Here is a 14850-nt window from a genome sequence, read left to right on the forward strand (position 1 = left end):
TCCCCCTCGTCCAGGCTTGCAATAACCGCCCTGAGCGATTCCATCTTGAACTTGAATTTTTTTATGTACATGTTCAAGGATTTCAAATTTAAAATGGGTCTCACCGAACCGTCCGGCTTCGGTACCACAAATAGTGTGGAATAGTAACCCCGGCCTTGTTGAAGTAGGGGTACCTTGATTATCACCTGCTGGGAATACAGCTTGTGAATTGCCGCTAGCATTGCCTCCCTGTCTGAGGGAGCAATCGGCAAGGCAGATTTTAGGAACCGGTGGGGTGGAGCCGCCTCGAATTCCAGCATGTATCCCTGAGATACTACTTGAAGGATCCAGGGATCCACCTGTGAGCGAGCCCACTGATCGCTGAAATTTCTGAGGCGGGCCCCCGCCGTACCTGGCTCCACCTGTGGAGCCCCACCGTCATGCGGCGGACTTGGAAGAGGAAGCGGGGGAGGACTTTGGTTCCTGGGAACCTGCTGTCTGTTGCAGCCTTTTTCCCCTACCTCTGCCTCTAGACAGAAAAGACCCTCCTTTTCCACGCTTGCTTTTCTGGGTCCGAAAGGACTGAACCTGATAAAATGGCACCTTCTTAGGCTGTGAGGGGACATGGGGTAAAAATGCTGACTTCCCAGACGTTGCTGTGGAAACTAGGTCGGAGAGACCATCCCCAAATAATTCCTCCCCTTTATAAGGCAAAACTTCCATGTGCCTCTTGGAATCTGCATCTCCCGTCCACTGACGAGTCCATAAGCATCTCCTAGCAGAGATAGACAATGCACTTACTTTAGATGCCAGCCTGCAAATTTCCCTCTGTGCATCTCTCATATATAAGACTGAATCTTTTATATAGTCAATCGTTAGCAGAATAGTGTCTCTGTCTGGTGTGTCAATATTTTCTGACCGTTTTTCTGACCATGCAGCGGCAGCACTGCACATCCAAGCTGACGCAATAGCTGGTCTAAGTATAATGCCTGAGTGTGTGTATACAGACTACAGGATTGCCTCCTGCTTTCTATCAGCAGGCTCCTTAAGGGTGGCCGTATCCTGAGAGGGTAGTGCCACCTTTTTTGACAAACGTGTGAGCGCTTTATCCACCCTAGGTGGTGTTTCCCAACGTGACCTATCCTCTGGCGGGAAAGGGAACGCCATTAGTACCTTCTTAGGAATTACAAATTTTTTATCAGGGAAAAGCCACGCTTCTTCACACACTTCATTTAGTTCATCTGATGGGGGAAAAACTACGGGTAGTTTTTTCTCCCCAAACATAATACCCTTTTTTGTGGTACCTGGATGTAAATCAGAAATGTTTAACACCTCTTTCATTGCCTCAATCATGCAGTGAATGGCCCTGACAGGCATTAGGTTTGACTCATCGTCGTCGACACTGTTATCAGTATCCGTGTCAACATCCGGGTCTGCAAACTGAGGTAGCGGGCGTTTTAGAGCCCCTGACGACCCCTGAGGCACCTGGACAGGCACGAGCTGAGATCCCGGCTGTCCCACATTTGGCATGTCGTCAAATTTCTTATGTAAAGAATCTATACGTGCACTCATTTCTTTCCATAAGTTCATCCACTCGGGTGTCTGCCCCGCAGGGGGTGACGTCCCTTCAAAATGCATCTGCTCCGCCTCCACCTCATTATCCTCATCAAACATGTCGACACAGCCGTACCGACACACCCCACACACACAGGGAATGCTCAACAGAGGACAGGACCCACAAAAAGCCCTTTGGGGGGACAGAGTGAGAGTATGCCAGCACACACCAGAGCGCTATATATATATACAGGGACTAACTGAGTTATGTCCCTAATAGCTGCTTTTCATATAATATATGTATATATACTGCCAAATTTAATGCCCCCCCTCTCTTTTCCCTCTTACTGTTACTGTATATTGCAGGGAAGAGCCAGGGAGCTTCCTTCCAGCCGAGCTGTGAGGGAAAAATGGCGCCAGTGTGCTGAGGAGATAGGCTCTGCCCCTTTTTCGCGGCCTATTCTCCCGCTTTTTATGGAATTCTGGCAGGGGTATTTACCTCGTATATAGCCTCTGGGGCTATATATTGAGGTATTTTAGCCAGCCAAGGTGTTATTATTGCTGCCTCAGGGCGCCCCCCCCCAGCGCCCTGCACCCTCAGTGACCGGAGTGTGAAGTGTGAGAGGAGCAATGGCGCACAGCTGCAGTGCTGTGCGCTACCTTGGTGAAGACAGAGTCTACATGCCGCCGATTTTCCGGACCATCTTCTTGCTTCTGGCTCTGTAAGGGGGACGGCGGCGCGGCTCCGGGACCGAACACCAAGGACTAGGCCTGCGGTCGATCCCGCTGGAGCTAATGGTGTCCAGTAGCCTAAGAAGCCCAATCCGGCTGCAAGCAGGCGAGTTCGCTTCTTCTCCCCTTAGTCCCTCGCTGCAGTGAGCCTGTTGCCAGCAGGTCTCACTGAAAATAAAAAACCTAAGTCTATTCTTTCTAAGAGCTCAGGAGAGCCCCTAGTGTGCATCCAACCTCGGCCGGGCACGAATTCTAACTGAGGCTTGGAGGAGGGTCATAGTGGGAGGAGCCAGTGCACACCAGGTAGTCTGAAATCTTTCTAGAGTGCCCAGCCTCCTTCGGAGCCCGCTATTCCCCATGGTCCTTACGGAGTTCCCAGCATCCACTAGGACGTCAGAGAAATCGGGCATTATCGCTCTAGTGTATGGGGCCCTCTACACCAAGCCCCCCTCGTCTGGTAGCCACCTGCCCCAGTTACCTCTCTGAAATGTCCATCAAAATTGCATGGATTGCGACGCAGGTCTGAGCGGTAACTCACAACACATGCACAGTGTGGCCTGGACATGTGCGCAGAAGGCAACCATTGACCACTTGAGACCAATGTCTTCCACACTTCACCTCTGACTCACCCCCACTATCTCTTAACACAATCAACTTATACTGTAATATATTTCCCCCATCCTGGTTGTACAAAATGACTATATTGCTAAAACAGAATCCACACTGTATTAATCTCCATCAAAATGGCCCCTGTACACCAGTGTGAAGACCATTTTCTACACAACGCTTTCCTCTATCAAACTAAAACGCTGTCGCCGCCTGATGACGCTAACATTTTCCATCCGTTTGTCACGTCTAGCTTGGCCGCTAGGTGGACACAGATACTCTCTGTATGTGTCCTGGTGATGTGAGAGGCTCTGGGTGTCGTAGAATGTTAGCGTCACTCACCGGAAGAAGCTGATGAATAGGAAAGTTGTCTGTGCACCGGGAAGCGATCCTGAGATGTGACCTCGTGACTCGGAGCCCTGTATTTCTGGTGCGGGCGGCGACCTATGTACCCCCAAGCGGCTCCTGCTGTGAGTTTCCCGTGATCTCCTTCTGGGTCTCGCATCCGTGTCTGTCTCTCTGTGTGCCCCATACGGCTTTGTGTTACCCACAGCTGTGATAGTAACCTGAGTGCTACATTTAAGTCCAAGTAACAAACTTCCCCTTTTTTTGACACTTGCTGCTTTGTGCTGTGTGTTGCATTATTAAACCCCGTCATGCTTATATATTGCTGCAACTATAATGCCATGTGGAAATATTGCATTTATGTATTATTAACCTTTTTTTTTTTTTATCTTTTATTGTCTTATAAATTTTAACAATACTTTTTGTAATGTTTTATAAGTACATGTGAAGTCACGCAATCCTTACTATTGAGCGTAATCAGTTACGCTGAAATGTGCTTTCCCGTGTATTTAGCTGAATGGCGGTCTCTGGTTATAGCAGTGTTGGGCAACAGGCGACCCTCCAAGCCCTCACTGGTGTCCCCCAGTTCCTTCCTGTTTTGTCATATTTGTTTGTTATAGTTTTGAAAACTGTTTAGAAGGCCTGTTGGGATGTTGATGCTCAGAAGTCTCTTTCATTGATAGGATGTATATGTTATTATTCTTTATGGCACCACAAGAGGTCTGTAGCACCTTACAAGGTATGTAAACAGAAGCGGTATAAACAAAACAAGAAAAAAAGTGACTTATAGTGGGTATACACTGATAGATATATTTGCCGGTCAATTGATCGGCAGATATTATTATGGACGGATCGGGCAGTGTGTTGAGCATACACACTGCCCGATCCATCGGGACTGACGTTATGAACTGGGTGGGTGTGTACACACACCAGCCCAGTTCAACTGTCAATCGCTGCCAGCCGCCGCAGCATGTGTACGGGCGGCCGGCTGGTTGCCCGTACACACACAGCGATGCGCCAATATATCGGTAGATATATTGGCCGTCTGCTGTGCTGCTTGGCCGGCGCGATTTGTCTGTGAACGACGGAGTTCACAGACATATCGCCCGTACACACTGGCCGACGGAGCCGTGATATATCAGGCGTTCAATAGAACGCCCGATATATCGGCCAGTGTGTACCCACCTTTACAGTAGAGAATGTTGCAGGACATGAATTAGGTTTATAAACATTACTGCATCAACACTTATAATAACCAAATAAGCAGCAGAATTCAAGAGTTAGGTGCCATTGTGGGCAACCAGGAGGAGATGATGGTATAAGTGAGAGAAGGCAAAGTACATGAGGGAAGAGGGCCCTGCTTGTGAAAGCTTACAGTCTAAAGCGGGCATTCTCAACCTCGGTCCTCAAGGCACACTAACAGTCCTGGTTTTAGTGATATCCAGGCTTGAACACAGGTTGGTACCTCAGTTATGTTGATTTAACCATCTGTGCTGAAGCCTGGATATCACTAAAACCTGCACTGTTGGTGTGCCTTGAGGACCGCGGTTGGGAATGCCTGGTCTAAAGAGAGACAGATGACACGGAGGGGAGAGACTAAGCATGGAGCAGTGGGTTTGAATGAGAGCTAGATAGTTTAGATAAAGTGGGTCTTTTGAGCCCATTTAAAGATTTGTGTAGGGGTGGAGAGTCTGATAGGTAGAGGGAGTTCCAGTGGTAAGGAGAAGCCCGGCAGAATCTTTGAGTGGCAGGAGAGACTACATTTGTTTGTGGAGTGAAGTGGGCAGGAATGCGAAGAGGTATAAAGTCAGAGATAAAACATTGCTGAGACTAATGGGCGAATTCAATTACCAATGAAAAGACGTTTTCGCTGCAATACTGGAACTTTACTGCAATATGCGAAAAAAGTGCCTATTCAATTGTCCGTGAAAATGGATTTGCAGAATTTTATATAGGCACTTAGAAATTTTTCATTCTTTTTAATTGCCCAAAAATGACATGTCGTTTTGCACCAAAAAAGCATAAAAAATTAAAATATCGGTTTATTACCGCAATTTTGCGGCTAATTGAATTTGGTCCTAAAAGTATTGTACGGCTCATTTTATGGTTATACCCCTTTCACATCGCACAAATAACCCGCTATCGACACGGCAGTGTGCGATGTGAAAGCACTTTGCCCGAATTAGCGGGTCGCCTGACCCGGTAATTCAGCCCGGTATAAAAGAAGGGTTATACCCGGGTTGAATACCGGGTCAGGCGCAGTGTGGATGGGAGCCGTGTCGATGCGACACGGCTCCCATTCACAGCACAGGGAGAGGCGGCGCAGGAGATGAGTTCATCTCCCAGCGCCGCCTCCACCCCTGCTGCTGCTGCACCCCCCCTTCTGCTATGGCAACCGACCCGGTATATTGCCGGGTCTGAAAGCCAACGAAGCAGAGCAAATGCCGGAACCCACCCGGGAAGGACACGTTTCTCTTCCCTGGTGGGATCCGACATTTGCGGTATTAAAGTGCCACCCAAAGAGTATCGGGTTGCCTATCCCTGGCTTAAAGCAAGAACTGTGTTTAAAAGTGTACATGCATATATTTAATTTTTTGGGACAGCTCTTACAAAAGCAATAAAGTAACTTTTTTTTTTTGTAAGTAAAGATAGTTTTTGTTTGTTTGTTTTTCTCCCAAGTTTCATTATTTCTAGTTTTGTTTTGTTTTTTTGTAAAGAGGATTACGTCAGTCATGTTTTTTTTTGCTGCTTGTTCTGGAGTGATCCTTGTGACGTAAGGCAGTGAACAAAGGTTAGGCCTCACTACTAAAGAAGTAACATACCCCTCAGTGTTCATTGATTGCACTGGCAGTAGCGTAGTTGTCCGAGAGCATTGCAGTATTATTACTGGTGATAGTAGGTCCTACAAAAAACTCAAGAAAAGTACTCACTTTTTGGGGGGCACTTAGTCAATTTGTGTGTTAATTTATTAGCGTTCATCAGAATAAATTAAAATATTACACTGTAATCAAAAAATATTAAATTATCAAAGAATGTACACTAAGGTGAAGACACAAAGTAACAGCACATATAATACAAGAAACCAGAGAAAAAAAATCAGAATACAAAATGTAAACCATTTCAATATTGTCTGCTCCAAAACACATGAGACCAGAGAATATAGTCTATCTGAGCAATCTTGTGACACAGTGGTCAACAACCTGAGGTGAAAAATATATCTGAACTATATGGGGTGATATCCAAAATTGTTTGTTCCTACATTCAGCAAGTAGATTAATTTACACCACTTCAGTCCACATGCTTTGTCAAACATTGTAGCAGGCACGGTTGCATAAGTAATATCCTAAATATACCATGTGCCAGATATTGATATTACTATTATTTGTGGCGCACAGGAGATCTGCAGCGCCCAATTACAGAGTACATAAATAAGGAAAACAATGACTTACAGTTAATGACAATATAGGACAAGTACAGGGTATATAAACATAGCTGTATCAGCAGACGACATTGAAATAAGTGGTAAGGTGGCAGAAAACCAAGGGATTTGGTGCCGTCGAAGGGAATATAGAGTAGAAGATAGTTTAAGTAAGAGAAGGAAAAGCACATGAACACACATTTTGTAATTCAGGCTAAATTATGGGTATGGAGGGGTGGCGGCTGCAGACTGTGTACCCTAAGGGGTAGTGAGCTGACCTAAAACCTATACCTCACGGGCAGAAGGATTGAGAGATGTCTATTGTTTAGTCTGTCCTTCAGGTGAGTGATAGTATAGTGCAGATTCACACAGAGTATCATTACCCAATGAGAGTGCCTGATGTATAAGGATATAGTATAGTGTAATATGGGAGAGAGATACACACGGTGCTGCTTCCCTCTGTGTGTGTGTCAATTACTCCAGTGAGCAGCCCTTTGTGAATCTCCCGGATGAGAGAAAATAGAAGGGAGAACCTGTGTTGGGGTATCAATAACTCCTGTATCCTGCTGTTATAGTACAATGCAGGGTGATACTAAAAATGGTATCTGGTTGATAGGTCCACCACTATTCCACTATTGGTTGACATGACAATGGTCAACACAGAAAAAGGTTGACATGAGTATTTAAAAAAAAAATCTATATATATATATATATATATATATATATATATATATATATATATATTTTTTTTTTTTTTTTTCATTTTCAACTTTTTCTTGCTTTACCATCCTTGTGGACTACGATTGGGAATTGTAACCTGTGCCAAGCGCAGCGAGGCACCTTGGGGACGTGGTGCACTAATTGGGGTTCTCTGTTATTTTATGTTGAAAACGACACCATTTAAAAAAAAAAACAACCCCCCCATGTCGACTTTTTCCTGTGTCGACCGTTACACAGTGTCGACATTGTGCATGTCAACCTTTTTCAGGTCGACCCATTGATCCATAATCACTAAAAATAATTCAAGCACTGTGGTGAGCCTATGGAAAAAAAATACCTGTTGGTGTGGGTGGATAATGGTTGCAGTGACGCTGCTGGTGGAGTACACTATGGTAACCCCATGGTTTCCAAGATGCACATTTAGCAAGGGCAGCTTTCTCAATTGGTTGAGAATTTAATATTTTATGATTACAGTGTGATCTTTAAATACATGCTGATAAACGTTATGTACGACTACACACAAATGAATAGTAGGTTGAATGCCCCAGGATGAGAGTACTTTTCTTTTTGTTTTTTGCATGACTTTATTACACTCTCATAGGTGGTGTTATTGTTGTATGCCTACTGGAGTTTAATATTCTCTATATGTGGCGTTACCTACAAGTTCTATAGTACAGTGCTAGCACCTGTGCTTACATTTCTCCTCTTCCAGTTGTGCCCTGGTAATAGCAGGTGCCTAATCATTGTTAGTGGCTTTCCAGAGATTTACAGGATATGAAGTGTTGCTGCTCGATGTTTCTATGGTGAAGCGATTAGAGATGAGCGGGTTCGGTTCCTCTGAATCCGAACCCGCCCGAACTTCAGGTTTTTTACACGGGTCCGAGCAGGCTCGGATCTTCCCGCCTTGCTCGGCTAACCCGAGCGCGCCCGAACGTCATCATCACGCTGTCGGATTCTCGCGAGACTCGGATTCTATATAAGGAGCCGCGCGTCGCCGCCATTTTCACACGTGCATTGAGAGTCATAGGGAGAGGACGTGGCTGGCGTCGTCTCCGTTTAGAGAAGAGAGAGACACAGTATTTTGGGGAGCATTATTAGGAGGAGTACTACTATACTGTATACTACTAGCTGCTGAAGTGATATTTTATACTAGATTAGATAATAGATAGTGTGACTGTAAGTGTATTATCTGACTTGTGGGGGAGACACTGACAGTGGGGAGCAGTTAGAGTCTGAGAGCAGGACTCAGGAGTACATATAACGTACAGTGCACACTTTTGCTGCCAGAGTCAGTGCCACACTGCCATTGTTGTGACCACACTGACCACCAGTATAATAATATATTTTGTGATTGTCTGCTTAGGCCTCGGAGTACTAGTTGCAAGTTGCAACGTGACCTGAAGTGACCACCAGTTTAATAATCAATCACCACCAGTTTAATATATAATATATATATATATATATATATATATATATAATATTGTATACCACCTACCCGTGGTTTTTTTTTTTTCATTCTTCTTTATACATACTACTATAGTAGCTTACTGTAGCAGTCTGCGGTGCTGTGCTGACCTGACAGTGTCCAGCAGGTCCGTCATCAGTCATTACATAATAAATATATATAGTACCTGTCCGGCTGCAGTACTAGTGATATTATATTGATTTCATCTCATTATCAATAATTTATCATCCAGTCTAGACTCTATATTAGCAGCAGACACAGTACGTTAGTCCACGGCTGTAGCTACCTCTGTGTCGGCACTCGGCAGTCCATCCATAATTGTATACCACCTACCCATGGTTTTTTTTTTCTTTCTTCTTTGTACATACTACTAGTATAGTATAGTAGCTTACTGTAGCAGTCTGCGGTGCTGCTGAGCTGACAGTGTCCAGCAGGTCCGTCATCAGTCATCATTACCTAATAAATATATTATCTACCTGTCCGGCTGCAGTACTAGTGATATTATATATACATACATATATATATATTGATTTCATCTCATTAGCAATCATCCAGTCTATATTAGCAGCAGACACAGTACGTTAGTCCACGGCTGTAGCTACCTCTGTGTCGGCACTCGGCAGTCCATCCATAATTGTATACCACCTACCCATGGTTTTTTTTTTCTTTCTTCTTTGTACATACTACTAGTATAGTATAGTAGCTTACTGTAGCAGTCTGCGGTGCTGCTGAGCTGACAGTGTCCAGCAGGTCCGTCATCAGTCATCATTACCTAATAAATATATTATCTACCTGTCCGGCTGCAGTACTAGTGATATTATATATACATACATATATATATATATTGATTTCATCTCATTATCATCCAGTCTATATTAGCAGCAGACACAGTACGGTAGTCCACGGCTGTAGCTACCTCTGTGTCGGCACTCGGCAGTCCATCCATAAGTATACTAGTATCCATCCATCTCCATTGCTTACCTGAGGTGCCTTTTAGTTGTGCCTATTAAAATATGGAGAACAAAAATGTTGAGGTTCCAAAATTAGGGAAAGATCAAGATCCACTTCCACCTCGTGCTGAAGCTGCTGCCACTAGTCATGGCCGAGACGATGAAATGCCAGCAACGTCGTCTGCCAAGGCCGATGCCCAATGTCATAGTACAGAGCATGTCAAATCCAAAACACCAAATATCAGTAAAAAAAGGACTCCAAAACCTAAAATAAAATTGTCGGAGGAGAAGCGTAAACTTGCCAATATGCCATTTACCACACGGAGTGGCAAGGAACGGCTGAGGCCCTGGCCTATGTTCATGGCTAGTGGTTCAGCTTCACATGAGGATGGAAGCACTCAGCCTCTCGCTAGAAAACTGAAAAGACTCAAGCTGGCAAAAGCACCGCAAAGAACTGTGCGTTCTTCGAAATCCCAAATCCACAAGGAGAGTCCAATTGTGTCGGTTGCGATGCCTGACCTTCCCAACACTGGACGTGAAGAGCATGCGCCTTCCACCATTTGCACGCCCCCTGCAAGTGCTGGAAGGAGCACCCGCAGTCCAGTTCCTGATAGTCAGATTGAAGATGTCAGTGTTGAAGTACACCAGGATGAGGAGGATATGGGTGTTGCTGGCGCTGGGGAGGAAATTGACCAGGAGGATTCTGATGGTGAGGTGGTTTGTTTAAGTCAGGCACCCGGGGAGACACCTGTTGTCCGTGGGAGGAATATGGCCGTTGACATGCCTGGTGAAAATACCAAAAAAATCAGCTCTTCAGTGTGGAGGTATTTCAACAGAAAAGCGGACAACAGGTGTCAAGCCGTGTGTTGCCTTTGTCAAGCTGTAATAAGTAGGGGTAAGGACGTTAACCACCTCGGAACATCCTCCCTTATACGTCACCTGCAGCGCATTCATAATAAGTCAGTGACAAGTTCAAAAACTTTGGGCGACAGCGGAAGCAGTCCACTGACCAGTAAATCCCTTCCTCTTGTAACCAAGCTCACGCAAACCACCCCACCAACTCCCTCAGTGTCAATTTCCTCCTTCCCCAGGAATGCCAATAGTCCTGCAGGCCATGTCACTGGCAATTCTGACGAGTCCTCTCCTGCCTGGGATTCCTCCGATGCATCCTTGCATGTAACGCCTACTGCTGCTGGCGCTGCTGTTGTTGTTGCTGCTGGGAGTCGATGGTCATCCCAGAGGGGAAGTCGTAAGCCCACTTGTACTACTTCCAGTAAGCAATTGACTGTCCAACAGTCCTTTGCGAGGAAGATGAAATATCACAGCAGTCATCCTGCTGCAAAGCGGATAACTGAGGCCTTGACAACTATGTTGGTGTTAGACGTGCGTCCGGTATCCGCCGTTAGTTCACAGGGAACTAGACAATTTATTGAGGCAGTGTGCCCCCGTTACCAAATACCATCTAGGTTCGACTTCTCTAGGCAGGCGATACCGAGAATGTACACGGACGTCAGAAAAAGACTCACCAGTGTCCTAAAAAATGCAGTTGTACCCAATGTCCACTTAACCACGGACATGTGGACAAGTGGAGCAGGGCAGGGTCAGGACTATATGACTGTGACAGCCCACTGGGTAGATGTATGGACTCCCGCCGCAAGAACAGCAGCGGCGGCACCAGTAGCAGCATCTCGCAAACGCCAACTCTTTCCTAGGCAGGCTACGCTTTGTATCACCGGTTTCCAGAATACGCACACAGCTGAAAACCTCTTACGGCAACTGAGGAAGATCATCGCGGAATGGCTTACCCCAATTGGACTCTCCTGTGGATTTGTGGCATCGGACAACGCCAGCAATATTGTGTGTGCATTAAATATGGGCAAATTCCAGCACGTCCCATGTTTTGCACATACCTTGAATTTGGTGGTGCAGAATTTTTTAAAAAACGACAGGGGCGTGCAAGAGATGCTGTCGGTGGCCAGAAGAATTGCGGGACACTTTCGGCGTACAGGCACCACGTACAGAAGACTGGAGCACCACCAAAAACTACTGAACCTGCCCTGCCATCATCTGAAGCAAGAAGTGGTAACGAGGTGGAATTCAACCCTCTATATGCTTCAGAGGTTGGAGGAGCAGCAAAAGGCCATTCAAGCCTATACAATTGAGCACGATATAGGAGGTGGAATGCACCTGTCTCAAGCGCAGTGGAGAATGATTTCAACGTTGTGCAAGGTTCTGATGCCCTTTGAACTTGCCACACGTGAAGTCAGTTCAGACACTGCCAGCCTGAGTCAGGTCATTCCCCTCATCAGGCTTTTGCAGAAGAAGCTGGAGACATTGAAGGAGGAGCTAACACGGAGCGATTCCGCTAGGCATGTGGGACTTGTGGATGGAGCCCTTAATTCGCTTAACAAGGATTCACGGGTGGTCAATCTGTTGAAATCAGAGCACTACATTTTGGCCACCGTGCTCGATCCTAGATTTAAAGCCTACCTTGGATCTCTCTTTCCGGCAGACACAAGTCTGCTGGGGTTGAAAGACCTGCTGGTGACAAAATTGTCAAGTCAAGCGGAACGCGACCTGTCAACATCTCCTCCTTCACATTCTCCCGCAACTGGGGGTGCGAGGAAAAGGCTCAGAATTCCGAGCCCACCCGCTGGCGGTGATGCAGGGCAGTCTGGAGCGACTGCTAATGCTGACATCTGGTCCGGACTGAAGGACCTGACAACGATTACGGACATGTCGTCTACTGTCACTGCATATGATTCTCTCACCATTGAAAGAATGGTGGAGGATTATATGAGTGACCGCATCCAAGTAGGCACGTCACACAGTCCGTACTTATACTGGCAGGAAAAAGAGGCAATTTGGAGGCCCTTGCACAAACTGGCTTTATTCTACCTAAGTTGCCCTCCCACAAGTGTGTACTCCGAAAGAGTGTTTAGTGCCGCCGCTCACCTTGTCAGCAATCGGCGTACGAGGTTACATCCAGAAAATGTGGAGAAGATGATGTTCATTAAAATGAATTATAATCAATTCCTCCGTGGAGACATTGACCAGCAGCAATTGCCTTCACAAAGTACACAGGGAGCTGAGATGGTGGATTCCAGTGGGGACGAATTGATAATCTGTGAGGAGGGGGATGTACACAGTGATATATCGGAGGATGATGATGAGGTGGACATCTTGCCTCTGTAGAGCCAGTTTGTGCAAGGAGAGATTAATTGCTTCTTTTTTGGTGGGGGTCCAAACCAACCCGTCATTTCAGTCACAGTCGTGTGGCAGACCCTGTCACTGAAATGATGGGTTGGTTAAAGTGTGCATGTCCTGTTTATACAACATAAGGGTGGTTGGGAGGGCCCAAGGACAATTCCATCTTGCACCTCTTTTTTCTTTAATTTTTCTTTGCGTCATGTGCTGTTTGGGGAGGGTTTTTTGGAAGGGCCATCCTGCGTGACACTGCAGTGCCACTCCTAGATGGGCACGGTGTTTGTGTCGGCCACTAGGGTCGCTTATCTTACTCACACAGCTACCTCATTGCGCCTCTTTTTTTCTTTGCGTCATGTGCTGTTTGGGGAGTGTTTTTTGGAAGGGCCATCCTGCGTGACACTGCAGTGCCACTCCTAGATGGGCCCGGTGTTTGTGTCGGCCACTAGGGTCGCTTAGCTTAGTCATCCAGCGACCTAGGTGCAAATTTTAGGACTAAAAATAATATTGTGAGGTGTGAGGTATTCAGAATAGACTGAAAATGAGTGGAAATTATGGTTTTTGAGGTTAATAATACTTTGGGATCAAAATGACCCCCAAATTCTATGATTTAAGCTGTTTTTTAGTGTTTTTAAAAAAAAAAACACCCGAATCCAAAACACACCCGAATCCGACAAAAAAAAATTCGGTGAGGTTTTGCCAAAACGCGGTCGAACCCAAAACACGGCCGCGGAACCGAACCCAAAACCAAAACACAAAACCCGAAAAATTTCAAGTGCACATCTCTAGAAGCGATTTATTAGAGAATGTGATACGGTCTATAGCTTTCATGTGTGTGGTATGATTTCTTGTTTGTTAGCATGTAAACGGTCATGATGCCGACATGATTGAATTGTTGACATTCATCTTGTCTACACAGATGATACAGATGTGTCCTCACCTCCGCCATGCTATTGTTTGCTATTATCCGCTGGAGCGTACCTATGCACGCCCCCGCAAATGCCGCTGTGAGAAAACTCTGCTGCCAACGTGTAGCGGGAGCATAGCACACCTCAACCCTTTCTAACTGACTCCCGCTGTCTCCCCTTGGAATGCCGGGCAGTGTGAGCATCGCTACCTGCTGCCTGTGGCCGCACAGCATTCCTCCTCGTACGGAGTAGCGGGCGTGTGCATATGCATGCTCCCACTAAGGTACACTATGCCGGGAATAGCATCCTGCGATGCATACGCACACAGGCAAAGATTTGTGAGGACACATCTGTATATCAACATGATGAACTGTCAACAAACTTTCCATGGTGGTCTAGTGTTCTCTTTCACATCCGGAAGGGTTTAGGTGGTCAGTAGACATCAGCAATAATGATGGAGTTGGTAGTAGTAAGGCATATTTTCCCAGCCATGTGTACAAATGTAGCAAGACTGCACTAACGAATTAACGGTCCATGGGGTCGTTTCTATTCGGCAACTAATGAATAGCGCCGGGAATTAGCTCCCGACGCTATTCAATTCAGCAACTAGTTACGTCGGCGATGGCCCGTTCTCGCCGACAAAACAGGTTGAATTGTCGGGAGAACGGGCATTCTCCGACTTAACTCCCCGGCGCGAGGCTGATTCCCGACAGAATCAGCCTCGCGCCGGCCGCGAGGCAGCACTTTTGTCGGGTTTCTCTTCTCATCCCCCGGGGATGAGAGAAGAATTCCCGACAATTGCAGGTAATTAGTTGCTGAATTGAATAGCGTCGGGAGCTAATTCCCGACGCTATTCATTAGTTGCCGAATAGAATCGACCCCCATGACTAGGTTCTGTCTTCCTAAGGGGAACGGATCAACAAATCTGTGTGGAAAAAGGTCTGTCGTTAATGGTCAACATGCATTATG

At 46.1% G+C, this 14850-nt stretch overlaps 1 protein-coding gene across 4 annotated transcripts in view; it reads left to right on the forward strand.

Annotated features, from left to right (window-relative positions):
• The first annotated feature begins 3118 nt into the window (after positions 1-3118).
• LOC134966143 (uncharacterized) overlaps positions 3119-14850 on the forward strand; it is a 72924-nt gene continuing 61192 nt past the window's right edge. For all 4 annotated transcript variants that reach the window (XM_063942668.1, XM_063942667.1, XM_063942670.1 and 1 more), the window contains exon 1: positions 3119-3341. The gene's annotated coding sequence lies outside the window, so the exon portion shown is untranslated. The remainder of the gene's footprint in view (positions 3342-14850) is intronic.

The sequence above is a fragment of the Pseudophryne corroboree genome, chromosome 10 (assembly GCF_028390025.1).
Source record: "Pseudophryne corroboree isolate aPseCor3 chromosome 10, aPseCor3.hap2, whole genome shotgun sequence".
Taxonomy (NCBI): Eukaryota; Metazoa; Chordata; class Amphibia; order Anura; family Myobatrachidae; genus Pseudophryne; species Pseudophryne corroboree.